Source organism: Oxyura jamaicensis, chromosome 9 (assembly GCF_011077185.1).
Source record: "Oxyura jamaicensis isolate SHBP4307 breed ruddy duck chromosome 9, BPBGC_Ojam_1.0, whole genome shotgun sequence".
Classification (NCBI taxonomy): Eukaryota; Metazoa; Chordata; class Aves; order Anseriformes; family Anatidae; genus Oxyura; species Oxyura jamaicensis.
In genome coordinates, this window is record NC_048901.1 from 12,070,500 (window position 1) to 12,097,280 (window position 26,781).

At 39.4% G+C, this 26,781-nt stretch overlaps 1 protein-coding gene across 3 annotated transcripts in view; it reads right to left on the reverse strand.

Moving 5' to 3' along the window:
* Positions 1 to 6,388: 6,388 nt before the first annotated feature.
* AMER3 (APC membrane recruitment protein 3) overlaps positions 6,389 to 26,781 on the reverse strand; it is a 35,420-nt gene continuing 15,027 nt past the window's right edge. Inside the window, exons 3-4 of one of the 3 annotated variants that reach the window (XR_004753119.1) lie at positions 13,737 to 13,786; positions 6,389 to 9,475 (exon numbers count right to left, since the gene is read on the reverse strand). The gene's annotated coding sequence lies outside the window, so the exon portion shown is untranslated. Of the gene's footprint in view, positions 9,476 to 13,736; positions 13,787 to 21,364; positions 21,839 to 26,781 lie in introns of those variants that run through there. The other 2 variants (XM_035334176.1, XM_035334174.1) reach the window with 2 other exon arrangements.

The window sequence follows — 26,781 nt, forward strand, 5'->3', positions numbered from 1 at the left end:
GTTGCCAAGAGAGAAAAGAAATATTCCATTTATTTAAAGAGCAAGTCCGTAGCACCACTACTTCCTCATTCATTTGGGATGGGAGTGGGGGAGAAGATGAAAAATATGTTTTTTCTTTTTTTCTTTTTTTTGCCAACTGTGGCAAAAAAAAATAAAAAATAAAAAATGTGCACAACAAATTAAAATTCTGTTAAAAAAAAAAAAAGTTCTTATGGAAGAGGGTTTTCTTTCTTTCTTCTTTTAATTCTAGGGACTTCTAGTCACAGTAGTTCATTGTTTGTGATGCTGTAGATGCCAAGTTTGTGAAGGCTACAAATTTCAAAAGGATAAATGAGGTCTTGCAGATATACTAGGGCCAAGACATTTTGAAATAACAAATAGCCCTTCCAAAGGCTAAAATATGAAGAAAATATGCAGGAGATCAACTAAGCAATTTTTTAGCTAAACATTATGCAGCTCATTTGTGCTTTGTGGCAGCTCGGATTTGTATGTTAAGAACAATTCTAGCCTACTCTTGATGACAGATAGAAAAGACCTAAAGGTTTCAGCTTAATTGTATCAGTTTTGAGAATTCAACACCATCAACAACTAAGTCCTTCATTTTAATCAACAATGTTAATTTTCCAGATAATTTCATGTAGCAAACTATACTTTCTGCCAACTTTTTTTTTTTTTTTTTTTTTTTTTTTTTTTTTTTTTTTTGGCACTGTGCAAGCACTGTTCAAATAAAGGAAGAAATTGTTGTGGTTTGCAGAAAATCTAGTCAAGTGGCCTGGTATCTAGGAACATAGCCCTATTTAACATATTGAAGATCAGATACCCAAAGCTTCCATTGCCTTGAACCATTCCTAAGCAACAGCCATAGCAGTTATTAATGCTTAATACTGAATTTTATAGCTTTCAATCATATAAAATACAACCTTAATCTAATCTCAATGATTTTTACAGGACTACCTGTGATTTTTACATTGTTTTAACATTAGAATGGGTGTTTCAGAACATAAAAGGTAAAGGCAGTTACTACACAGCCATATACAGTGTGTCCATAATGAATGGCAAATGAAATGCAGAAAACCTAACACATTTCTTCTGTCTGAGACATTCTGTGAGGTATCCAGCTCACCTGGTTCACCTGATGGGTTCAGCTGCCACTATTTCCCTTTCTTTTCATATTCACGCCAATCTGAGAAAGAGAAAATACACTGAATTCCGAAGCCAAACCTTGCTGTGATTGCTTGCTGTTATAATGCAGAACACCATTTCTACTCCCGCAGTACAGAAGTTGAAGGCAAGCTGGTTCTAGCAACCACAGAGGAGTTGGATAGCATCCCAGCGTTCACTCCTCCTAGCCATATCCCTATGCTGCCAACAACATGTGCCTGCAATTCCCACATGATGCTCACTCAGATATAACACAACGTTTGAAATATCCTCAACAGCAGTGCCTATCTTTTCCTACCTGCATCTGCCTAGGGTGCTGCTCATGGAGCTACAGATGTCAGCAGGCAGCGACCACAGCCTTCATGGTAGTCTTCTCTGCACAGCAAGCTAGCACTCCTCTCTCCTGATTGTGAGAGCAAACTAGTTCATGCAGAGGAAAGTTTCACAACTTTGCTTGCTTGCTTGTCTCTAGAGGTGAATAAGTCTATTATCTTTGTTTGAAAGTAATTGTGTTCATGCCAAAAGCCTGTATCTCCACTGCTGCCAATTTTACACGTAGTTAAGGCACACTTGACAGACTATGACAGGAAAGAAGTCAAACCAAAGAAATGTCAAGAAGCAAATAGTTAAGCTAGCTTTCAAATTTCAGCACACACTGACAACTGAGCTTGAAATTACAATAGTGTATGCAGATTTGTTTTTAAAATTAAAAATGATTCAAAGCAGAAGCATGATGTTACACTCCAGAAGGGTGCATGTAAGCTCCTGGCAGGTCATACCCAGCTCCCGGTTCCCTGTTCAGTTCTGCCCAGTCTGAAGTACAGCTGCTCACAAGAGCTCTAGATAGGACTATGCTTCCTAATCCCAAGATTTAAAAAATAAAAACTATTTCAATTACCCTCCCCTCCACCTCATTTTTTCGTGTTTTTCTAAGCATATTGCAAGACTTTCTGCAAATTGGAATCAGAAAGTAGCTGATATTCTTCAAATCAGTATTTTGCTGGTATACTTAGACAATCCATCCCTGACCTGTTAATAACATTAAGTAGCTCTGAGGTATTTAAGAGGTGAACAATGTTTGACATCACAAGTATTGCATGTCCATCCTCAAAAGTAACGAGAGGCTGTATAGAGGAAGACAAGGAATTTCAGAGGAATGGGATTTTTGAAGGGCAAGCAGCTAGGAGCTAATGAATTAAAATACCAGGTAATGACAAAGAATTTACAGAGACAACATAATGAGACATAATGCAGTTGATAAGCTGTTCCAGTTAGGAAGGACATATTGGCAACACTACTGTGATGACTTAAATTAGGTGGTGAGATAAACTGATCTCATACAATGAGTGAATGGAGCTGTTTAAATCTCACTCTTTGCTTGCCAGATTCTACACTGATATATTTCTGAAGCACGGAGAACTCTTAGCTCAAAGGCTCCAACAATTTTATCTAACTAAATTTAAAGCCCCAGGAATGCAGTTAACCTTGACTTAAACAATAAGACTGCTCAACCCTGATATTTTCCCAGAAGGCTTATATAGCTAAAACAGGTATCCTGTCTTTGTGTATCAAATTAAAGCTCCAGTTCAGAGAGATTTCTATCAAATATCTAGTTGCATACAAAGTACAATCTGAGTATATACATAAGTTAAGGAGTATATACATAAGTTAAGTATATACATAAGTTGAGTATATACATAAGTTAAGGAGTGTAAATTTGTATGTAGCTGATATAATCAGGTTTTAGATGAGCAATTGATGGTCATGGGCTCTAGTAATGCACAGTTGAATGGTCCACTGAAATGGCAATAAAGAGCATTTTAAACTCCTACAAAATGCTGACAATCTATATAAATAAAATTTTTAAATGATGTATAGCCCGTATCAGTCCTATCATGACTGATTACTTCTTTTATCAGACTTAGTTGTAGCAGTGACAGTAGTAAAGATACTTGTAAGCTGGCACTAATATTGATGGTACCTAGAATGTTTACAAAAAATAACTGGTTAAATCATGCTACCTTTAGTTACTCCATGACAGCACAATAGTCATTTTCTACTGTTTTGCTTTCTTTGTTTAAAAAAACAGAAGAAGCTTTTGATTTAATTGCTGTGATAGGTGTACAGGGAAAGACAGGAGTAAATCCTTCCAGGATGAGACAACTCAAGATCTGAAACAGATGGAGATTTCACTTCTTTACTAAACACCAGAATATTGCCCTTTCCCATCCAGAGTCAGTGGCCAGGTACCTAGCAATTACGAACCAAGCTTCAGCACTGGGAGAGTAAGGCTTCTCACTCTCCACCTACCACAAGAAGAGAGTTTCTTGCATCCATACTTCAGAGCAGTTTTTCTCCGGGGTTCTGATGGTTAGAAATCTGTTTAAAATGAGAGTCCTAGTTCCTTATAAATTACTTGACTATGAATAGGATGGGAGTAATATCCCTTGACTCTTAACAGATTCTGGGACCAGCCATCCTCCAGTCTTGTCCTCTCTACCTTTTCATTAAGGGAACTTAACATGCCTTAAGGAGAAAGGATGAAGCTAACTTTCTAGAGAGCTATCTTCTTCACTGCCCTTTTCACTGCCTTTTGCTAAAAACAAAAGGTTTGTTGCATGTCTTACTCCAGACTGTTGTGATTCTAGCATCTTGGCTACCAGAAATCCTAAAAGAAGCTACAGTATTCTTCAATACTTATGATTGTTTTGAACCTGCTGGCAGTCCTGCATTAGTGCACAAAGATTTACTCAGCATATAACTCTGAAAAGTCTCTCTAATCTGCAGTGACCGAGTGATGCACTCTAAGTGCGTTTCTTGTCGTATCCAATGGACTGTTTCCATCTGGTTGGACTATTTCTCAGCATATTTCTCTGAGCTTTTTAACACTTCATACTTATTTGCAAAAGTACAGTAGAATCAAAACTTAGTTTTTTTTTTTTTGTTTGTTTGTTTGTTTTTCCCCACGAGTGAGTCATTGACGAACTGCCATCCATTGAAACCTCCACTGAGATATACACAGCATGTAATTGCACTGGAACTGAAGGTATGAGTACAGCACGTGTAAATGCTCCCAGGCTAGTGCTAGTTAACTGGTTTGCGTACCAATAGCAGTAAAGCAATTTCAGCATAGGTTGTACAAAAAACACTGAGGAGCTTTGGAATTAATCTAATCACGCAGTGAACTCAGCATCAGTAACAGGAAAGACAGGATGGGCAGATCTCTACACACTGTCTTCTGGGGAGTATGCAGCCTTTGTGCTTGGTAAAGCAGCATTTTACCTCATATAAGGCATGAAACTGGATCATATGAAAAATATGAGGCTTTCTCACATAAATGCCTAGATTTGGAAGAATTCAGGACTTGGTTTAGCTAAACTTAGAAAGCCAAAAAACATAGTGTTTATATGAACCCCACAGACCACCCAAGCATCAGAAAAAAAAAAAAAAAAAATCTTTTGAGAAAGCATCCTTTTTTAACATACTCTCTGATGCTTGCTGCTTGGGATTGGGTCAGCAGTGTCCCAGGAACATGAGTTTGCTGTATTCTGGTACATCTGGTCCTTGTCCCAGCCAGCTGGAAAGGTGTGAAAGTGAAAACTGTCTGTTTCCAAAGTTAATGGAGCTCCTCTGATCAGCAAGTAAGTTCAGCTGAGGTTTCAACCAGCAGCTTGTGGTCTGGCATGAAATAAGCTCATAGTTTACAGCAGGATGTAAACACCCCGTGCAAGCGTTACTCTTCCTTGGGAGAGCTCTGGCCACCTGCTTGAGCACTCATCTTTACTCCTAGCTTATTAGAAGTGCCCTGGGATTCGGTGCGGAGGAGTGGCAGTAAATGCATGTTTTGTTCTGTTTCTGAATCTCTGCAATATCCCAGGAGAAAGGGGAAAAACATTCAGGATTCTACAGACACACACAGACACAGACACACAGACACTTACCTGAGGCTTTGCCCAAAAGCCTCGCCCCCCTTTTTACCTCAGAGATCTCCCAGCCTGCACCACCGCGGGCTGCACCATGCAGCCTTCCCGCCCCGACCCTGAGCATGTTGGAGCAGGGCCCTGCAGGCTGCCATCAGCTTCCTAGGCCTCTGAACAGCCATGCCCTGCTCATACCGCTTGCACCTTACCCCAGCCTGGCTGTTGCATCCTCCACATACATTCTAGAAGGAACCCCCAGGCATGCCCAACACCCCCCGGAGGGATCTCCCAGCAGATGTCCGATCTTCCCCTCCGAAGGGGTGGCCACCGGGGCCTGCTTCTCCTCAGCACGATGGGAGGTTGAACAGCTCGGCTGCGGCCTCCGTGACGCCTCCATTTCGGGGCTGCAGCCTCTCGAGGGCTGGGCAGGAAGAGCAGGTCAGTGCCCTCAGGCACTCCCACAGCCCCCCACCAGCCAAGGGGATGCAGTTGCCGTTTTGCCCTCGTTTTTGTGCAGGGCCAGCATGAGAAAATCATAAGGTCTTGGGGGTTGTCCCTGCCACACAGCTGTCCGCAGACTTTAAGGCCTTGACGTTGTTCTCCACAGCCTGGTGAAATGCTTCTAGTTGCAAGCTTTACGCCAAACCAGGGTAAGGCCTGCCTGAGAGCCACTTAATAGCTACCTGTACAGTGACAAACACTAAAATCAGAGGTACAAGGTAACTGAAAATATTTGAGGCTTTTGGTTTGTTTATACTTTAAGAAACAAAGTGTGTGCCTGAAATTGTGTCACTCACTGGTGTTAATTGTGCCTGTCATTATCTTGTTTTTGATAAGGGTTCTCTGCTTCTATTGAAGGCCCACTCATAGGAATATGTGGTTTGGTACTTTCTAGATTTGGTTTATTACTTTGGTGTTTCAAGTTATACCAGCTTTTGTTGTATTGGTGTTCCATCATAGAAAGATGAGCTTCTTCCTTCCCTTTCTGCAATTTTCTTCATATTAGAATTAATACATGGCTATAATTATGTTAGCGTTAAGCAAATTGTTGCTTCAAAAAGCCCTTGTAAATGAAAGATGCTTGTGTCTAAATCCATTTTAATACTCAATATGAACCAAGTGAGTACTCAGCTTAGCATCCTGAGTACTCACCGACTTCAAGGGGAAATGCGGTACTCTGCACCACACAGCTGGTTTGGAGTTCCCTGGTTAGCAAATATAGTTCGAATCAGCAAATGCTGTGGAAGTTCAGACGGCACCTGCACAATGTGTGTCGAGGTGTAAATGAATCTGAAGCTAGGGTGGAATATAGATTGACAATAGTTTAATAGTAGTGTAACAATTTTATTTTAAATAGTCTGTTTGCAGTAACAATTAAAGGAATGTATCTGCTAGGTCTCATTGTATTGTTCTGAAGTATTTAGAAACTATGAGAGTTGTACAGATGTATTTAAAATACTACTACAGAAATTAAACTGATAAAAGCAGTTTTTCAGCTTAACAAAATGAGGCATCTTCAACTTGCTGAAATTCTGAAATGTTTGTAAATATACTTAAATGGTTTCCCACTGTTAGAAAGACAAGTAAATATAACATGCATATATACTTAGTTTGTGTTAAGTTTTAAACTCCAGTCTGTGCTCTCTTGTGACAGATTTAACCCTTAATTTATTTTCCTTATTTCTTCAGACAGTTAAGGCTTATGAAGATGGGACACTTAAAGATGCACCTGGAAATAAGTAGTTCCTTCCAGGAGTCAACCAAGTAATTTGTAAAGCATGTCATAGAAGGTAAGGGTGATTCTTTGTTAAACAGTTAGATCGGGAGTAATTTCTCAGAGAGGCCAGAACTTCCATTCCTCTTAAACATGACTATTCTTAAAGCAGTAGCTGGCTAAGTTTAGAAACTAATCCACTTTCCAAATGACTTCCTCAGGATAAGATTAGAGTACATAGTATTCTGATCTTAGTGTTCTGATTCTACCAATGGTGATTGACCTGGCATATTATGCCAGGTTATTCTGTACAGAGGAGAAGAATTAGAGGGCTAGTGCCTCTATAAGCCTCTGTTATAGGCTATAGGTATAAACTCTTCATAAGCAGTAGATTTTTTTCCAAGTGGTGAATTTTCAGTGCTGGAAAATAGCGATTCATTAATGTCATGTAAAACAATGCAATTATGTTGATTGGAGACCAACTGTAACATAGAATTCAAGTGACTTTAATACCTTTAATACATAATGTAGAATATGGTAACTAAAATATAATACATGAAGCATATATATATATATATCAAATATGACATATTTAAAAAATAGTTAACAAAATATGTTAAACATAACATATAAATGCATGTAAGTATCATAATTACATAATAAATAATACGTGCATGGTAAATTTTATTAATCTGCTAGTTGGATTTTTTTAAATGGTACATGCTTCCGATTTCTTCCCTATTCTTGAACTCAACAAGTTTGCATGAACCCTCTTTTTCGGTGTGTATAAATATATAGTATGCATGCGTATTTCAGCCTCCAAGAGTACCACAGGTCTATATTCTTTTAATTGAGTAAAAGTCAGAATATGCAACATTGTTCCCTCCTGAATATCCCTTAGTTGACCTACAACATCATTGTGCTTCTTGTGCCTTTCCTGCACAGTGTAAGCATTTACAGTATCTTCCACCAAACACTCTAACTTACTTAGGAGAATGAAACATTTTAAGTGAAGCAAAAAAATGAATCTTGAACTTTTTGCTAATTTCACATCACTCATCTTTGACTGGAATACCCAAACTTCATTTTAGTAGTCTGCTTTTGGAAGGCATGCTTACTTACCCGACAGTGCATGTATGTTTGAGATCTCTTCATACATTTTTTTCTGGATGCTTTTACCTGTATAAGATTATTTACACTCTGGTTCTCTAAAGTGGTAAGTGTTCTGTCCCTTCACAGCAGTAGGTAGTGTTTTATTAAGGGTACTCAAGTACCTGATACTTCATATCTTAAATTTAGGTCTATGTGCTGGAAGTTCCCAAAACATTTCTGAAACTCAAATGAATGCTGCATTAAAAGAAGGAATGTCAAAGCTTGATGTCCTTAACAGAAAAAAGCTTTTTAAAAATATTATTTTTCAGAATATTCTTCTACATTTTAGTGATCCTTGAGAGGGAAAAACCTTCTTTTCCTCTTTCAAGGTTGTCCTTAGCATGTGTCCTTAACACATTTTTAAATTATTATTCTGATCTTACTTGTGCATTTAACTATTCACTACTTCCATTCATGTAGAAATAGGACAGGAAACAGATGAGCAGTTTCATAGAAACTTATCTGAAATTCTGTAGTTACAAGTCTGCGCAACTTTTTCATCATTTATCTTAATTTTCTGTATTATCTATTTTAAAGTTTTAAGTATTTTTAAAGACTTTTAATTCTGAAGGGGCATAGTACTATGTTAGGCTCTTAAGCAGCCTGAGGGAACTTGTTCTCACAGCTACACCCCATATATGAAATTGAATATTCCCATTTATGGGTTCATTTCACCAGCATCTCTTTCTTTCCTAAGATGTTGTTCATCTTACTTTAAAGTAGTTTGCAGCCAATCCCAGTAAACACATGACTCAGTATGATCTCAAGGAAGTGGATTTTCTGTTTGTTCTTCAACTGGAGAATGATTAAGCCATGAAGATTTTGTGCTTTCCCCCAGCATTGCACTGGCATTCATGCAGCTCCGTGGGGAGAATTAGAATAGACTACCCACAGGCATTTTTTTCCATGGTATATAATGCAGTTCCACAGTTGTTCATTTGGTAGCATGGACCGAACCCAGGACCTTTGAATTTCAGAGAGCAATATGCTTTCTGCTACAGCTAGATGTGCCCATAAACTCAAAGGAGGAGGAAAAGCAAATCTTTCCTGTCTGCACTTGTAATATCGCAAGGGATCAGTGGCCAAGCATGTGCCACACAGCCCAGCTTTAAAGTGGGGAGAGCAGAAGCACTCACTTCCCTCTGCAGTAAGGGCAGAGATCACAAGAGAGGAGATGTGAGTACTTTTAATGTGAGCAGCAGCAGGGATTGGGAAGATCTGACAGATGATCAGGCCTTGCAAGGCGAAGAGCAGAGAAAAGAAGATGCCAATTTCAGGGAGAAATAACGTTAGGCAAATCTTTTGTTGTCCTGTTGTCAAGTGTGTGAAGTTGTCAGGAACTCCTGACTGTATTGGTTAGTTAGACAGGCTGGCATGACCTGCTTCTGCGAGACCTCAAGTGGGATCTCTGGAGAGAAATCCTTGCTGAATCTGACATCAGTGTAGTGTTGTGGTAGCCTGTCATGCTATATAATGTGTGGAAGGGGGGCAGCATCCAGGTCTAGAAGTGGATTCTTCAGCGTTGCACCTGCAATATAAACAAAAATAGCCTAAGTTCACATTTATGTGTGATTTTTTTATTTAACAATATATTTTTGAAAGAATGAACAAAGAAATAAATAAAAATGGGAATAACTCAAAATGTCACATCTCTGTCTCTGCTGCTGGCTTTCACAGTAGTAACACTAAAACACATCAAATAGGCTTGGATGGATCCAGTTGTTTTCCTCTGGAGTCATTCATGTGTCTTCTTTCAGAAAGCCAGGGCAGGCTTAGCAGAGTCCTTTGCAAAGGCTCAGCAAGGTGACTTGCTTCATGTGTGGGAAAGCACTAACATAAAGAAGGCCGGGGTTAGATGCAGCTTGAGGGAATTGAGTGTAGCAATACTCCAAGCCACAATTCCTAAGTCTCTGTATACCAGTGAAGTCCATCCCGACTGTTTAAAAAAAAATAATAATAATAAAAAAATGGCTGGCCAGCACAGGAATTTGGGATATTCATAAGCTTTCTGCAGTTTATTTTCCTTGACCTAGGGGTGTGTTTCCATGGTTTAAGTGACCGATGAACCAATTTCTTATCTACCACTGTGCAATACAGCCCTGACACCTAGTGGCTGATCTTTTAGCTTCAAGACCCTGGGAGGTAATCTCTGTGTGTCTGCTGTAGCAGCCTCAAGCAGAGGGGCCCTTGCTGCACAATTTTTATGTAATGAACGTTTCAACTGTTGGGCTTCCTACGCCCAGATTGATGAGGCCAGATCGGCTGCAGTTAGGAATTTACTGGGTATCCTCCCAGGTTCTATCACTCCTAAGATTTTTTGCTAACAAGTACATTTTCTTTTCTGTGCCCCAGTCATTCAGAGTGCTTACCAAGGATGAGAGGGTTTTGGCACTTGAAAATCCTCACATAACCTGAACGTTGGCAGTCTCTGAAAAATAGGGAGGTTTAACATGTGTCTGTAAAACTGACCTGAAAAGCTACTAAATGCAAAGGCATTCTTCATCTGTTTGGATTCCTGTGATTTCTTTTGGTTAAATGTACTCTGCTGAGCTCCCAGTGCATGGACTATCTTCAGGGAGGTGTTTTTGTCAGCTTGCAAGTAGTGTGGTTTGCAGATCTCAAAAGCATCTTCTGCTCTGAAAAATCTCACCAAAGCCCTGATGCCCTGGTGAAATAAATGTCATATCCATTTTACAGTGAGGTATGTAAGTCTCAGGGTGGTGATGTGCTTGTTCTAAATACTACAAGTCAGCCTCAGATATGTTAATGGGATTAATGTGTGTCCCCTGCTTGGACATGCTTCTTGAAAGCCCAGAAGGTGAGGACAGAGAATAATACAAAGCCTCTAGTAGCAACAGTGAGAAGTGTACACCGTGCAGATTTTTCTTGATGATCTGACTTGCAATGAACTCAAAACTATGCCAGTAATCACTGAAAAATCTGAAAACGTCCATTGTGGCCTTGTCAAGAATACAGAAAGGATTTTGCTGGTACAGCATTCCAGTACTCATGTTTCCTGTTTATAGGTGCATCATATGGCACAGACTGGCTAATGCATTATTATAGACTCCAGCTTTAAGCCAGCAGGACTGTAATGATCCAATTGGGCAGCTAACTCATTCCGTGAAGCAGTGTATTGGCAGTTGGCGAGCACAAGGTGGCACAGCAAAGCAGGAATACCAGCCGGGTGAGCAAGGGCCGCAGATCAGACAAGCTGGGTTTTCAGGACCCGGCCGCAGCCTGGCAGTGCAGGAAGGCTCTGCAGCCTGCCATTTCTGAGGCTGCCATCTTTACTGCTAAGTCCAGTTCTGTGTCAGAGTGTTGGCTTCTTAATGTTCCCTTGGCAGTTTAGTCATTTCATCTGCAGATGCACATTCCCTAGAGTAATGGGTAAATATCAGCCCAGCCTTTATTGGCACCTAATTAATCAGCTCCTCCTAGCAACTCCCTTTTTGTGTTGCAGGTTTTGTGGTATCTCAGCTGTACCAGCAAGTTAAAACTGTGGGATAGTCTCAGTGATGCCCTGACTCTCAGTCCTGCCTCCAACAAGCACATTTGAAAATTTTTCTTAATTCTCTTGTGATTTCTAAGCCTCATTGTATGTACTTGGATTTTTGTAATTATTTTTCTTTTCACATCGTATAGTTTTCTAGAGGTTTGCTAAGAAACATAACATGTTCTAATCTTTTGTTTAATGCAACAGAATACTGTCCCTTTAAGGCCAGAGGGGATGTTTTGCAAGACTGGTTGTTCAGGTGCCTAAGCAAATCTGTTTAAAAACATGTGATGTATCCTTTGCTAGAGAGAAGAGTGTCTTGGGAGCTATTCATGTCAGGGCAAGTTAGACTGGAGGGTCACTGATCCCTTAAGGGCATGGAATTAAGCATCTTGTAGTAGGGCAATATAAAGTTTCTCTTTTTCTCATCTGGGACAAAGATATGCCAGCATTATGAGCCTCAGAACTCAGGTTAGATGAGTGAAGAGTTAACCATACATCTGAAGGAAGATTGGGCTAATGTGTACTCCCCAAGCTAGGAGAAAAGCCCGCTGATAATAGTTGAAGGGGAACAAGAGGGTGAGATTCTAAATCAAAGTCAGGATTGGAATACTAATAACAGAATCAGTTAAGAGATCAGTAGAGACCCCAATGCCTCCCCTCCACCCTTAAAAAAAAATAGCTGATGAACTTAATTTAAGAAGATGCTGGAAAGGGAAATTGAAGCAGGCCCTTTGCAGGAGTTGTTTCTACCATGAGGGAATGCCCTGAAGCACTCTTTGTCTAGCCTTGCCATTTGAATTGCTGTAACCTTGATGTCAAGGTTATTTAATAGCTCTGCTTTAGCGTTATCACACAGAGCTCATTGCTCCAGCTGGTGATGTAGATTAGAAGTTAGCTGGGAATACTTTGGATGGAATGATTTGCAGATGGAGAATGCATTACTTTTCAAAAGTTTTGAATTTTGTGAGAATTCAGATTTACTGGAACAACAACAAAAAATCCTTCCAGGAAAATCTGAAAAATGCATCATTGCCTAGAATTGCCTAGAATGCCTAGAATCATTTGCCCATTAATAGTTCAGAATTGATTAAAAGCAGCAGATCCAAATCACACAGGGAAACTATTCCAACAGACTGCCATGGAGATATTCAGAAGCTCCTCTTCAATGAAAGATATGGTTTTAAAATATGTAATCACAAATTGGCCCATTTTTTGCAGGAAGAGCTTTCATCTCCCACTCATCTCGCTTCCTCTGGGCATGCACCATTTCTGAATAGTACCTTGAGCACACTATTGCACAATAACAAAAATAAGTACAGTGATTTCTATTCAGAAGCACATTTTCTAGGAAACTTCCAATACTATTGGTAATACTAGGTTGGATTTCAGTCTTGCTGAAGACTCACCATCCAAATAGAAACAGCCCACAGCCATCCTGGCACCCCATGAGTTAAGAGAAACTCTGCATAAGAGTCTAGAGGTATTGATGATGTCAATCAGTCCTTTATATAATGTTATAGCGCTGAACACTGCATTTTTGTTTCCTTGTAGACCTCAAATTCTCAACTTGAGTTAGAATGAGCTTTATGACAGGAAAGAAATAGAGTGCAAGCTCTGCTCCCTTTTTTTCTCAAACCTTTAATATGTTCCTCCAGGGGTCTTAAAAAGTGTTTTCTAGGTAGAAGAGTAATTCATCTATAGCTCAAAGGCCAGGATTGTACTACAGATTTTGCCATGACACAGCTGGGCAGAGATAAACACGCTGGGGTGTGACCTGTCGGTAATGTTGCCAGAAGCAACCTTTGTAAGAAAGCTGATCTGTCACTCCCAAGGAATCAAGAAGCTATACTGTAAAAACATTTTCTGCTGTTACAAGCTACATCTTCCTGAGAATGCTGTGCCAGCATAATATACTGCATATTATAAAGCATAATACCTATGCTGACAAAGCACTCCCAGTCTGGACCTCACCTAACCTGCTAGGAACAGCTTCCTGTTCCCCAAGCTACACAACAGAAAAGGCACAGAAAGGAAAAAAGAAAAAAAAAAAAAAGAAAAAAAAAAAAAAAGAAAAAAAAAACCACCAGCCTCTTTAACTGTTTCTTGTTGGAGAAACATAGTAATGTAGCAGTAATGTGGTCCCTGGTTGTGCTGCTGGGAATCAGGTCAGTTTCTATCTGTGCCCATAAGTCAGTGACAGACTTCAAATGTTAAGCAGCCACTCTTCATTTTCCTTGCTTTTCTTAACTCTATCACATGTAGTTTCCCTGAGGTCAGTAATTTTCTCTACCTTCATGACTGTATTCCTCCTTTGAATCTTTTATTTTCTGCAGACACATCCTAAAAAATTTCGGACTAGAAGGTGAATTAGTAGAAGTATTCCATGAGCAAGTAAACAAATGTGATTATCACAATGTGATAACGTAATTGATATATTGCCTAGAAATCTCTGTCCATCCATGTGTCCGTGTCCCTCCCCACCCCACACACACACACGCCACCCCTTTCTTACCACGAGTGACTCAAATGACATCCTTGTAAAGTGTTATCCCTGGGAGGAATAGTGTCTGAACTCAGTTGTGCTTTCATAGGTACCCAACTGTCCCTGTAAGTTAAAGTATTGTCACATGCTTAGTGCACATGATTTCATGGGCAGGATCAGGCTGTCAGAATTTGTGTCTGTAATCTCTGGTTCCAAAGGAAGTCTGCAGTTTTGCTGTCTGCAGCTTGTTCCCATCCTCATTGTCTGCTTCACAGCTCACATTCAGCCTCTGAGTCAAGGTCACAGGCAGTCTGAAAATCAATTTCCCTCCATTCCACCTTCCTCAACCTTATTTCTTTTCTTATCTCTCTCTATGAAAGAGCTGCCTGCACAGACCTATATCTGATGCACTGGGACAAGTTCACATGTGCAAAATCTTTGCCAAATAGGAGGCCTGTAATAAAATTGCCTGTAAATAATCTCTTCTCCTAGCTATCATGAGCCTTTCAGATTATTTATAGTGAATACTCATTCAAATCTTGTCAGTGCTGCATTTTGCTGCAGTTGATTGAAATGGTAATGAAGGCAAGAACAGCCTCCCAGATTGTTCAGTTTTTCAAAAATATATTTACAGGCAGTTAGCAGTGTTACAATTGCATCTGGCTCATCGACTGTTAAGAGCAAGCTAGCTGTGTCTGCAGGGCACAGTCGGCGTGGATCACAGTGAATGCTCTATCATCTTTGCCTTGCAGCTCTGCAGTATGCTTGCTGATTCGCTTAAGTTAAGATCACCGAAAAAGCCCCTCGCAATTATTGCAGCGGGTACCAAGCTGTACTAAGTGTGTTTGCAATTAATTTTCCTAAGCCAACTCCTTTTCTTTTGCTGGGCATAGCCCACTATCCTGCCTGTCACCGCAGTGCGCTGATACTTTTTTTGGTAGGAAACAGCCGTGGTATAGGCTGTTTATGTGGGCTTTTACAAGTTTCATTGGAATGGAAATCTACATGAAATAGTGATGTGACACACAGAGGAACTAGCTTAATTTCACATGTGGAACAATTCCAGATTTAAAATGGATGCTTACACTTTCAGGAACAAATGAATTTCGCTCTATCTTATTGAAGAAGGTCAAACACAAGGAAATAGAGCTACAGAGAAATTGCCAAGAGTTACATATAATTGTAGTGGCTTCATTTTGAGCTATGATAAATAAAGGCAAATCTATCACTACTTCTTTCTAAAAAGTGTTGGGTCATGTCAAGTTTTCAAAGAGCAAAAAATAAAAAGAGGTCATTTCCAGTTCAGAACTTCAGCTAATTTGTAGAACCTTCAGCAGAAGGTTGAATCTCCCTGGGGCAGCCTGTTATACTGGGAGACAAATGTTTTATTCCAGGAACACTGGGGAAAAGGTCCCATCTTGTGTACCAGAACCTCCATGTTCCACAAAATGGGAAGGCATGCAAAGATAATAGCAGCTCCTTAATGCCATGTTCATGTGCACTGTTTCATGGAAGAGGTCTGCAAGTTCACAGATTTCTCTGGTGTCAGTTCCAAGGAGCTTTTTGTGCCACCCTTGAGAGGAGATGGTGCCTGTTTGAGCTGAGGTTGTGCAGCCCTCATGAAGAGATCTCATGGCATACTAAACTTTTCCACAGGAGATAACATTTATCAGAGAAAATTACACCCTCAAGGGAGATTATCAGCTGATGAAAATGCCTTGCAAACAAATTTATTGTTCAGCTTGCAATTATCTGATTTACGTGTTACAGGAAAAGTAGAATGAGGAAGCCATGTATATTTCTAGAGCTTCAAAAACTGTTCCGGTGTTTAAAGAGCAATTGTCTTCAAATGTCCCTCAAACCATAGAGCTAAAGTTACGACTATAAAGCCATAAATGCCAAGATCTAGGACTGCCACCACAGCACAGGCAGTTTAGGATTCTCTGAACTTTATCTTTCTGGTCTCCAGCAAAATCAGGCATTGAGGACCCTACTGTGTGGTCTTCCTTTCCATTCCTAAATTCTAGTTTGTTTCGTTGGCAACAGGAATATTTTCTTCAGCTGACCTTCCCACACCTGATAACTGTGTTTCTAATCACAATCCACACATTTGACCTCCTAACAAACAACCTAAGCATTAAAAATGTATGAGACTAGTAAAGGGGGGATAGCTGAATGGCTACATTAGCACTAAAGCTATGGTGGGCCTGAATTATTGATAGAAAGGGCGATTTATACTTTTCTTTTAGCTATTGAATAATAGATTAAAAGCTGCACAATAAGATTATTTTCATTACTCACATAAATAATTTGTTCAGTTAAAAAGAATGAGGAGAACAAATGAAAAGTGCGCTGGGGTGGCAAATAGATTTGGCTTTAAAATGTTATGTTCTAGAGCATATATTCATTTTGGACTTATTTTCTAATAAATGTTTTGATTTAACAGATAGATTAGGGAATGCTTTCTCTAATTTAGGATTTATGAATAGAATTTGTTTTCCCTGAGTGTAACTGTGATACTACCGATGAAGTTTATCAACAGAGAAAAAAATGATGTATTCTGTATTAGTGGGTGCACCTGCTAACCCAAATAAAACATGTTATTTAGCAGTTAAAATTACCAGACTTATTCATTCCTGCATATCTGGTCTTTATAATTGTTATGTTTTTGAATCCCTCATTCTTGCTATGTGCTGTATGCCACACTGAGAGGTCACTATCTAGCCTGATTGCAGTAAAAATAACCCTTATGTAAGTGTTTCCAGGGATTAATGGTCTGTTTGGCTTTCTAGATTGCCTTTGGCTATTAGATCTCCTGTCTGGTTATTAATGTACCCAGCAAGAGTCCTGTTGCAGATTTCTGTTAATCAGCAGCATTCTTACTGCAGGTATTAGATGTCATGGTTGCCCTGAATTGTGAATAGACAGTTGCCTCTACATTTCCACTTCTTCTACTCTCCTGCAGGGTTGGGTGATGTTGAATTTGAACTGGATAGCTCCTTTTCTATCAGCTTTGAGCTTTTTTCAGCACAGTCTCAGCAAGTATCGGTTAGGCTGCCTGGGCAGCTCTCTGTTTATATCCCTGTGGCAACAATTTTGAAAAGAGAAAGAGCAAGCAAGTTTCCTTTAAATGAAATTATTCAAACCCATTTGTTACAGCCACTATGGAAAACTGGGACTTCCAGAACAGTGTGTTTCCATTCTTGTGTTGGTATTTCCTTAGTAAAAGAACCAAAAGTAACACAGCTATCAGTATTGCTTCATGTAAGTATCTTAAAATGTTATATTTCAGTCATACTATGTAATGATTTAGAATCCTCTCAAGTTGCTCAAAAGATCTGCAGGGATTTGTGATTCTTTTGAGTATCAGTGGATGGGAGGCTTTCCATTTAATACAGCAAATTGGGATCGAATTTAAACATATTAGTACCTTCTAGAAACCACACAGACTTGTTTCCTTGTACTCCCCCAGCTGACACAGAACAAGCAATATCAGTGCACTTATTGACACAATCTTCTGGATGACTCAGCCTTCAAACTACCCAGCTTCAATCCCCATGCATGTTCAGATGACAAGTTCTCGACAGGGATGACAAAATTTGATAGGTTTTGTGATGCTGAAGTCTGTCTGGTGAAAGCAGAAAGCAGCCAGTCGGAGTTCAACGTGAGTAGGCTGCTAAGTGACTAGTGGTAAAATGGAAACATGTACCACTGACCTACTTAGTGCTGGAAGTCTTCATATTCCATTATTGATGAGATGATCTACTTAATGCCCCCCTTGTTGTGTGCAGTTAGCTCAGCGTCAGGGTGATTTTAACTTTCTTACATTTCTGGACTAATGTAATTAGAATGTCCCTGTTTTAGAGTCTGATATTTTCACCCAATGGAATAAGTACAGCTGAAAAGTACAGGCTGAGTCAGAATTTTGGATCTGCTTTTGAAATCTAAATTTAGACACACAAGACTGTAAACTTTAGTCAGATGAATGTGATAAGGACTATACGGAAAAGTGCTGATAATGCTAGAGTTTGGGGCTTTTTGCAGTTTATAACCAATCGCTTTGGAGTTGTATTTTTGTTTCTTAAATACAAACTCCAGCAACAGACTATGTTTATCACTGTTAAAGAAACTCAGTTGCCTCCAACAAGCTAAAAAAGGAAGATGAGATCCCAACAAAACTAAGATGTTATTCTAAGGACTTTTTTTTTAAGATATTTTCAAGACTTACTTTTGAGTTTGGTATATGTCATGCACGTAGCTAGCGATTTGAATGTAGAGGTACATCTTAGCTAGTATAAATAACTCCATTCATATTGCTGAAGGAGAATGTTTTAATTTTGGAAGCTACCTTGTGTTTTTTTTTAACTGTCAGGGCTGGGAATCTGATAAATGTAACTGTCAGCCATGCATAGGGTAGGGAGAAGGAGAGAAAGAAGTTTTCTTGTGCTATGTTTAGCAGTGTTTATGATGTAAAACAGCAATATGTCCGGACTGTCATAAGTTCTTTAAGTGTTACAACCTTGTTATTTAGAAACTGTCCGTATGGCTATTTGGGTTTAACTTAATAGTAGCCTCTTAGAAAAACAGGAAGGCAAAGAAGTGAGTCAGTCCAGGACACATCTTGGTAAACACTTCAGGGTAGGGAAATGGCAAATGCCTAAATTATTTCCTTTGAGCTTATAACTTCATCTATGAAGGCTGTTCTGATGCTCTTGTGTCAGATCCTAGAGAGTTGCTCTGCCAACAGATTAGCCAGTATGAATGTGTGACCCAGAAACGTTGCTGATTTTTGATAATATGATAATACTGTTGAAAGTTTTTTGTTTGTTTGTTTGTTTGTTTCTTAGCCATCCAGCTAGTCCCTTTCCACAAAGGCACTCTTTGGAGAAAGGAACACTGGATTTACAGTCCTTAATCAAACCTAAGGTTATGGCCTGTGATTTACCATCTTCTTGACTGCCTGTTAAGGTTGCTCACCCACCACTTTGTCAGAGAACATTGAATCACTGACCTATTTTCATCTCATAGCTGCAGAGCAGACTGTTTTGTTGCCTCTCCCCAACATCGTCCAAAATGAGGACATGGCCTATTGTAAACTTGCATGTCCTTCAAATGATGTGAATATAGTATGTGTTGGAGTCTATGGGAAATTAAGTCCAGGGGTTCCCCACTGCAATAAAATCAGCTGAACATGGCTTTTTTTTTTTTTTTTTTTTTTTTTTTTTTTTTTTTTTGCTCCTTCTGGGGAAATGCAGCACTATTTGATAAAGGCAGATGACTAACACGGTTAGCATTCCTGTATGGTAATTATTTGTATTCCTGCAGATGAATCAATTAAAAGGTCATTACATCTGTACAGCATTAGTTACACAGCATATGGACATCCTGTTTATTTAAAAGATGAAAAGTGGCAACTTAGACAACCTAAATGAATATTTTGTTGTGTTATCAAGTTTTTATTTCCATTGCCTTAAGAAAGCCACTTAGAAGGTTAGCGGGACACAGTAGTCAGGGTTTTTCTAAATTTCATGGGTAAAATTTGTAATAAGAAATTGTAGAATAGAAAATGAAGAGAAAGCAATGTCATATGACCCCTCAGCCCTGCTAATACATAGCGTACTGCTGAGATTTCATCGCCTGATGAAAAATGTTAAGAAGTTTGTATAATCTTGGCTTCTGTTATTTCAAGAAGAACAGTTAATATTCCAGTTGTGTACATGTTTCTGAATTACTTTGGAAAGGTGGTTGCTAGAAATTAGAAAATAACACATAAATGATGAAAAGGGAATGATTCATTTTGTCATAGAATACAGGGCCTAATAGGCTCCCAAATACTGTTCAGGCAGTAGTGGTAAAGTAGAATTCATTAGCACGAAATATCATGGAAGCCAAAGTACGTATTGGTTCAAAATGAGATTGAATAGTGGGAGGTAGATCTATTTATTATATACAGTGGCATGAATGTTGTTTGCCTCTAGCTTAAATAGCTTAATGCCACTGATTGCCAGACAGTGAGAAACACAAGAGAATGTGGATTATTTTTCATTTGCCCAACTTCTATTCTTTTTCATAAGCGTTCTCGCTTGGTCACTACTGGGGAAAAGATAAATGGAGCCTTCATCTGATCCAATATGCATGTTTTGCATATTCATATAAATGCAAATGTGTAGTGTCAAATCTATTAATAAAAGTATCAATCCTAAAAATCCGTCTATTTCTGTCTGCTGTAGCTGTCTGTGTGTCATAACTGTCACTGTGTCTCTTCTTCTGTCACTCAGGAGTACAGAATTCCTCCGGTAGACTGTTGAATTATGGAAGGTGGGAGTTCAGCTTTGCGAAATACTGCAGAGAAGTTAAAGAATCTTGTTGTTTCCATTGCAATATTTTGTTACAAATTGAATCTAGGCCTTCATGCCTCGCTCAGTGGTAATACCCATTGAAGTGAACGTCATTGATACTACAGCTGAGCTGAGCAGTGCTTTTCCAGATTTGCAATTTAGATAAAAACGCAAAGATTTTTTGTTCTTTTTCAGTTATCTACCAGGGTATAAAAAGCACAAGGCTTCCAGAAAATAGTGAATGATATCCTTTGCACCGTGTACTCTTAGGTATTTATGCTTGTGGAAATAGTTAGGAAACAATACTAAGTTATAAATCAAGGGAGAGTTCAGAGTTTTGACTTTGGAAGGTGTTTGACAGTAGTGTACAAAACAGAAGGAAATCAGTCCTGCTAGTGATCCCTCCCCGTCTTAAGAGATTGTCTTTGAAGAAGGACTTGAGCCCTTCAAGCAAAGTCAGATCCATTGCTATCTATTCTTGGTTGGGTTATGCTTTTGCCTAACTTTGGATTGATCTTCAGCATTGTTCAGTAGAAAGGAGGTTAGCCCAATACCATTAATATCTTTAAATGTGGAAAACTAGGTGAAGAGAAATAAAACAATAGTCACAGGAAATTGGAACTGAGTTTTCTTGAAAAGGCAGATGTGATGCCACTGACCATCAGACCGCCTACCTGAGAAACCTTTAATATTCAGTTGCAGCTGGTAAAATGGCTGGTTTCGCCAGCTTGCAGACTGGAGATTTGAAAACATACCTCAAAAATTGGTGAAGTGTTCATATTCCCAGCATGGAAACTGGACAGGTAGAGAAGTGAAGAAAGAAATGAAAAACATGAGGAAATGTACTATGTACAGATCTATAAATTTTTAGAAAAATTGCAAATTGATTATGCTGGTTTGGGGGTATTTATATTATCATAGACTCATGTCCAAGAAACTAAGAAACTATGTCCTGTAAAATGTTGTGAATCTCCTGTCTCAAAGCATTGTAAATCAAGGTTTTCAACATTCACCTCACTTGACTTGATAATAGTCAGGTCCTTAATCAAATTAAGAATATTTTCCTGTATGCTAGAGAAAGTTCCCTTTATGGTAGGATTTGTTTTCCACTCTAAAATGTTTTGTATTGGGCTTTTATTCATAATTCAGTTGTCCCCACTTTGAATTTCTTATCTTCCATTTCATTGTTATACTAAGTGGATTGCTGAGTGATACAATGAGTGATGAAGTCTTGTTAGGTGAAGTTTATTGATTTCTATTCTGAGGATGATTATCTTATTAGAAATCAATACTTTTTACAGATTTCCTAGGTTAATTAAATAAAATGAGGACTGAGACAACATTATATGCCTGCAGTCAGGTTAAGGGTAAGTTGCTCTCTCTGCTTTGAGTAGAGTAGGGTCTGGAAGTCCGTTCCTGGAAGTCCTGCAGCTTTGTGTCCAAACAACATGCAAGAAAAGATAGAGGGAGGTGGATAAGGAACTGCTCTCTCTGCAGCCACTTTCCTGGGGCTAGCACATCAAGATAATGCTTCTGGAGATGTTATCTTCTGGTCTGCATCTCTTATCCCCCCACAGAAAGGAATCAGTGCTAAGTGAAAGAGGCAGCAGAACCAGGGCAGTAATGCAGAATTATGAGAGGCTGTGTATGAAGATTAGAAATAAAATCTGGCACCCCATCCTTATGGGGAGTGCTCAGGATATGCAATTGCCAAAAGGCAATTTTCTTTAAAAGGACTGTTTTGCTGAACTTCCCCCCCCCCCCGTAAAAGTAAGTAAGGAGGCCACTCTAGGATGCTTTAGGAATCCCATCTTTTTTTCTCTGAACAATAGTTTGGTACCACAGGGTTGTAAGCACTCATCTATTCTAAATGCAAGCTCTCCTAATTTAAAATATCTTTTCTATAGCCCTTTCCAAAAGGTTCATGAATAATTAAAAACAAACTAATAAGAGATCAGTGGTAATTTACTAAGCAAGTAATTCTTGTAACTCTACATTAAGAGGTGGTAGTCCCTTGCTAACAATGCTACTGTTGTCTGAGTCCTTCTAGGCAAAGAACCAGAAAACATCTCCAAGCTAATTGGAAGCTACATGAAGCATTCATCCTTTCAATGCATGTAGCATCCCATCAGAAATCCCAGTGACTAACAGTGCATTTATTGATAGAACTGGCCTCACACACTAAACAAGTCAGCTTATTTGAGCATGGCGGTTCTTGGGCCAAAGTCATCGCCTAGTTCACAGACATGCTAGCGTAAAGAAACTCTGTAATGGCTGGGCTGTGAAGCAGATTGTGAAAAGGAGATGTGAAAGGATGTTATATAGCGTGTGCACTGTAGGGAGGGTGCTTTTCGGTAAATCGCTGCATAGAGTCAGAGGTGACCAGTAGATTTGCAATTCCAGTTAATGCTCCATGATCCATGGGCAGTTACTCAAACTGTTGATTAAGCAGGCTGTGCGTGCAGGGCTGGCTAAGGTGCCTCATGATGCAAGTGTGTGGAAGCATGGTGTACCTGATCTGCTCTCCCAGAACATAGGTTTATCTGGATTTCTGAACCCCTACAGCAGGTCAGGCCAAATGGAAACTGTTCCATACAAAAAAATAAAATAAAATAAAATAAAATTTGGTCCTACTGCTGTGCCCTCCTGAGAGCCCTTGTTATCTATGTTTTTCCACTATCCAGGTCTTCCCAACCCACTGAAGACTCCAAAGAATGGAGATCTGTCAGCACTTGAAGAAATCTGTTCCTCAGGAACACAGAAACAGCGGTTGGGTTGATTGTGGAGAAACAACTGTCCTTCCTCACTGCCTGTGTATCCTGGGCATCTGCAGGAAAGAAGTATGTGATTTTAAAAGTATAACAACAGGAGTGCCTGTAGGATAGCTAACTGGTGCCGCTCAGGTTATTGCCAATGTTTCACTAGCAGATTTTCAAGGTGCTGGTATGTAATAATAATTTTGGTTGCTCTTTTGAAGGTTATACAGAATGTTTTAATTCCGTTAACTTCCTTCTTTGGAGTTAACACAGCTACATTAACTCTAGCACAATGTAGGAGGTCTGGACACCACCTCCATTTTGGAACTGTTCCAGTGGCTTCCTGGATTGCCAAGAAGTCCATCTGGTGTACAACATCCATCCTGCCCAAGCCAAGTGGCATTGGCTTATAGAGGATTGTGTTCCTGGCTTACTTGCTTCTTAGTACAGCTGAAGAGTAACCCAGCTGTTCTATTTGTCTCCTGCCGTAATCTCCTAGGCCTTTTCTGGGTGATAATAGAGAAGTAAGTAGTTTTAGAGTGTATTCCTCCAGGAGACTGGTATTGCCTCACAAGAAGATGTCTCTAAACTTTAAAATACATTACCACGATACAAGTCAATTTATTATTCATTGTTGACTTTCAGAATAAAGATTTCAATGTTTGCTAGATGAAAAATCTTAATTATAGTCTACATTCAGCCAGGTACATTCATTTGAATTGCTTGATTTTCCATTTCTTTTGGCAGACTGTAAGGTGTAACATTAGCTAAAGAAGTGGAAAAACTGTTTATTAGTTTCTTTGTTTATTTTTGCCAGTACTGCCTGACAATGTGAGCAACTTAGAATTTCAATGACCTCCCTGATTACAAACCCAAAACAGCTGAGGTCCCTCTGCTACTCAGGATTAGGTCAATAATAGTTACCACCCAACACTATTGTAGACTTTTTCTTTATTTCTTTAGTTAATAAAGGAAGATAGCATACCTCCAGACATATGACAATTCAGTTCAGGGAAGAATCCTACCCTGCTGAGCTGAAGAGATAGGGCACAGCTCAGTGAAGCACAGTTCACATGAGAGGACAAATGACAAGGATTTGTGACATTGATTTCTGAGGAAATCCTGCAGGTCTTAGGAGTAGTGTGCTATCAGTTTACCGTTTGTTATACTGGAAATGAACTATAGGATTTGGCGCTGCAAAAATACAGCTTCCCTAAAACATGATTAAGGCATAGAGAGGAAAAGCAGGATGGAAAGGTGTTACGGTAGATGATGGTGACTGATAAGGACTATAGCTAAGCTGGAAGGAAAAAGCTTTTATTGGAAGCTGACTAGAAAGGTGGAACCTCCCTTTTCTGGTTGTGACTTTGGGAAGGCTCAGAAAAATGCTCCAGATGTCTTTATATCTTATAATATATGAAGTGTAAGCTCCAGAGGTCAAGGGAGCAATAGATAACATTTGGGTTCCAAAATGTAATCTGCAGTAGGCAGTAAGGTTTGCATTTAGTGTCTTTCTCTCTGTTATTTATTTGATTGGTGCAAGCTCTTAGTTAACATGAATCTCTATCTTGTTTTTATAGATTAGTCCCACCAAGGAAGTACTAGAAAAATTTCCCCTAAGGGCATGAGGCTATGTACAATATTACTGGGAATGTTAAAAGTCCTTTTGTTTGACAGAGTAATCAAATGGGTCCATTTAATTGGGGATGCTTTACTAGAACTTCAAAGAGATTTGCCTAGAACTTTCTGGAGGGAGAAGGAAGAGAAAAAGAGTATAGTGGGACATGGACATTCCTAATTCTTAAAATTCCTTCTGAACTTCAAAATCATAGATTTAAATTCCAATTTTGAGGTCAGTCTGTGGGTGCATTTTAGCCTGGAGTAATAAGAATGTCAAACCAACATTTCTTGAATGCAAATACTGCCTTTTTCTTCCTTGTAAGTGTCTGTACATACGTGTGTCTCTATAAAATCTCAACATAAATCCTTCACGTTTCTACCACTCTCATCATACAGCTCTCAATCGACAGTAACTGTCCTTTTTAAATGAATCTCATCCATGCTTAATTTGTGTTTCAAGGATAGCACTCAAGCATACAGTGTAGCTGTCATCCCATTTAATAAACACTGAAGGAAAAACTAACATACTTTTTAAAACATTTTTTTAAATTAGCTTTATTACATGATTTTTAAGTCAAATGACTTTTGAATTGTGGAAAGAAGTTAAGGGCATTTTTGTATTTGTAAGTGTGATTCACTACGTGTTCCAGTTTTTTATAGATTGTAGTTGAAGAACAGTTTTGAGGTTTTGAGAGCTGAGTTCATTCAAGAACTGTCACATTATTAATTGAGGCTTTGAGGAAGCTAGCAAAAAAAAAAAAAAAAATCATTGAAATCATTGAATTTCAACCCTGCTGTTTCATGCCATCTTTTCTGAGATACTTATCAAGCTACTTCCAAATAGCTAATCACTTTTGCAAACTAGCCTAACCAACCTTGCCCTGATGAGATAGAGTAGAAGCTGTAAACTTATTTTAATTTGGTTTCTTTTTTGTTTTTAGTTTTTTGCAAGATGTATCCTGTAGGTGGTTAGATCACCATCTTAATTATAAATGGATTTGAAGGAGTTGGTTGTTATAGCAACAGTCTATTTAGTGCTTTTTTAGAGGAAAACCCAATTTGCCGTTATGTTTGAAGGAAGACAGAATGGCTACGGGAGGGAGATTGAGCTTGCATTTCCCTGAGCCGCAAATTGCAGCAACCCTGATGTCAAGGATGTATGTGGGAAAGCTGCTGCACTTCCTCAACATTTTTTCCACCGCTGACAAACCCCTTTGCTGTTTTTATAAAATACAACCTTATGTGGTTTTAGAAATGCAACTGCGCCAGGGTTACTTAAGGATAACACCTAACTGATTAATTCTTAAATGTGCGGCTGAAAACAGAGGGCACAATCTCCCTTAAAAAGATGGAGCTCTGCAAATTTACAAGGCTGTGTCTTGTCCAGAGTTTCTACTGCCATAAAGGAGGCTCCCTCTTTATCCTTACTGAAGTCAGATGTTTTTAAAAAAAAAAGTATTCTGTTTTGATTCCTATGCAAACTTCTCTGTGGTTGTGTATCACAGCCCAGAAGCCTCCGTAGCTTGATTCTTTTCCATTTATTGGCTGTGAGATGGAAAAACATAACAAAGGTGGGTGGTGGGACAAAAATACTTAATCCTGTGTAGTCTCAGGTTGTGATCCTTCCCTCCCTGTCACCTTCAGTCACTGTGCGCCACCTGCGCCTCTGTCAAAGCGACCAAAGCACAGAACCCAAGGCTCAGTTTTGAGGCTGCTGTTGGAGTTAAGCAGAGCTTTTGTAGGCATGGCACTGCAGGTGCTGTGCAAACCTGGTTGTTCTCGTAGTGTGCTGAACACTCGGTTTCATTTTGTGCATAACAATTTATAACATGCTGCGCATTGGGATTCTGTAGAGTCAGCACATCTCTTTTTCAGAATGAAAGAGGGAGGAGAGAGGAGCCCACAGTAGTGCAGCCTTGCTGGAGCAAAGGACTGCTTCTAAATTATTATTGCTTCTTCTGTGTGCAACTGCTTTCCCAGGGCTTCCCCACCTCTCCAGTCACAGCCAGTGAGGTGGGGATGCAGGCATCTTATGAGCCTGGGGAGCAGGTCATGTCTGCCTGCATAGGGTTTCCAGGCTCTTGGTGGGGAGAGCTGTCTGGGAGGGACACCAGGCTGCCAGGAGGTGCAGGCTGGGCA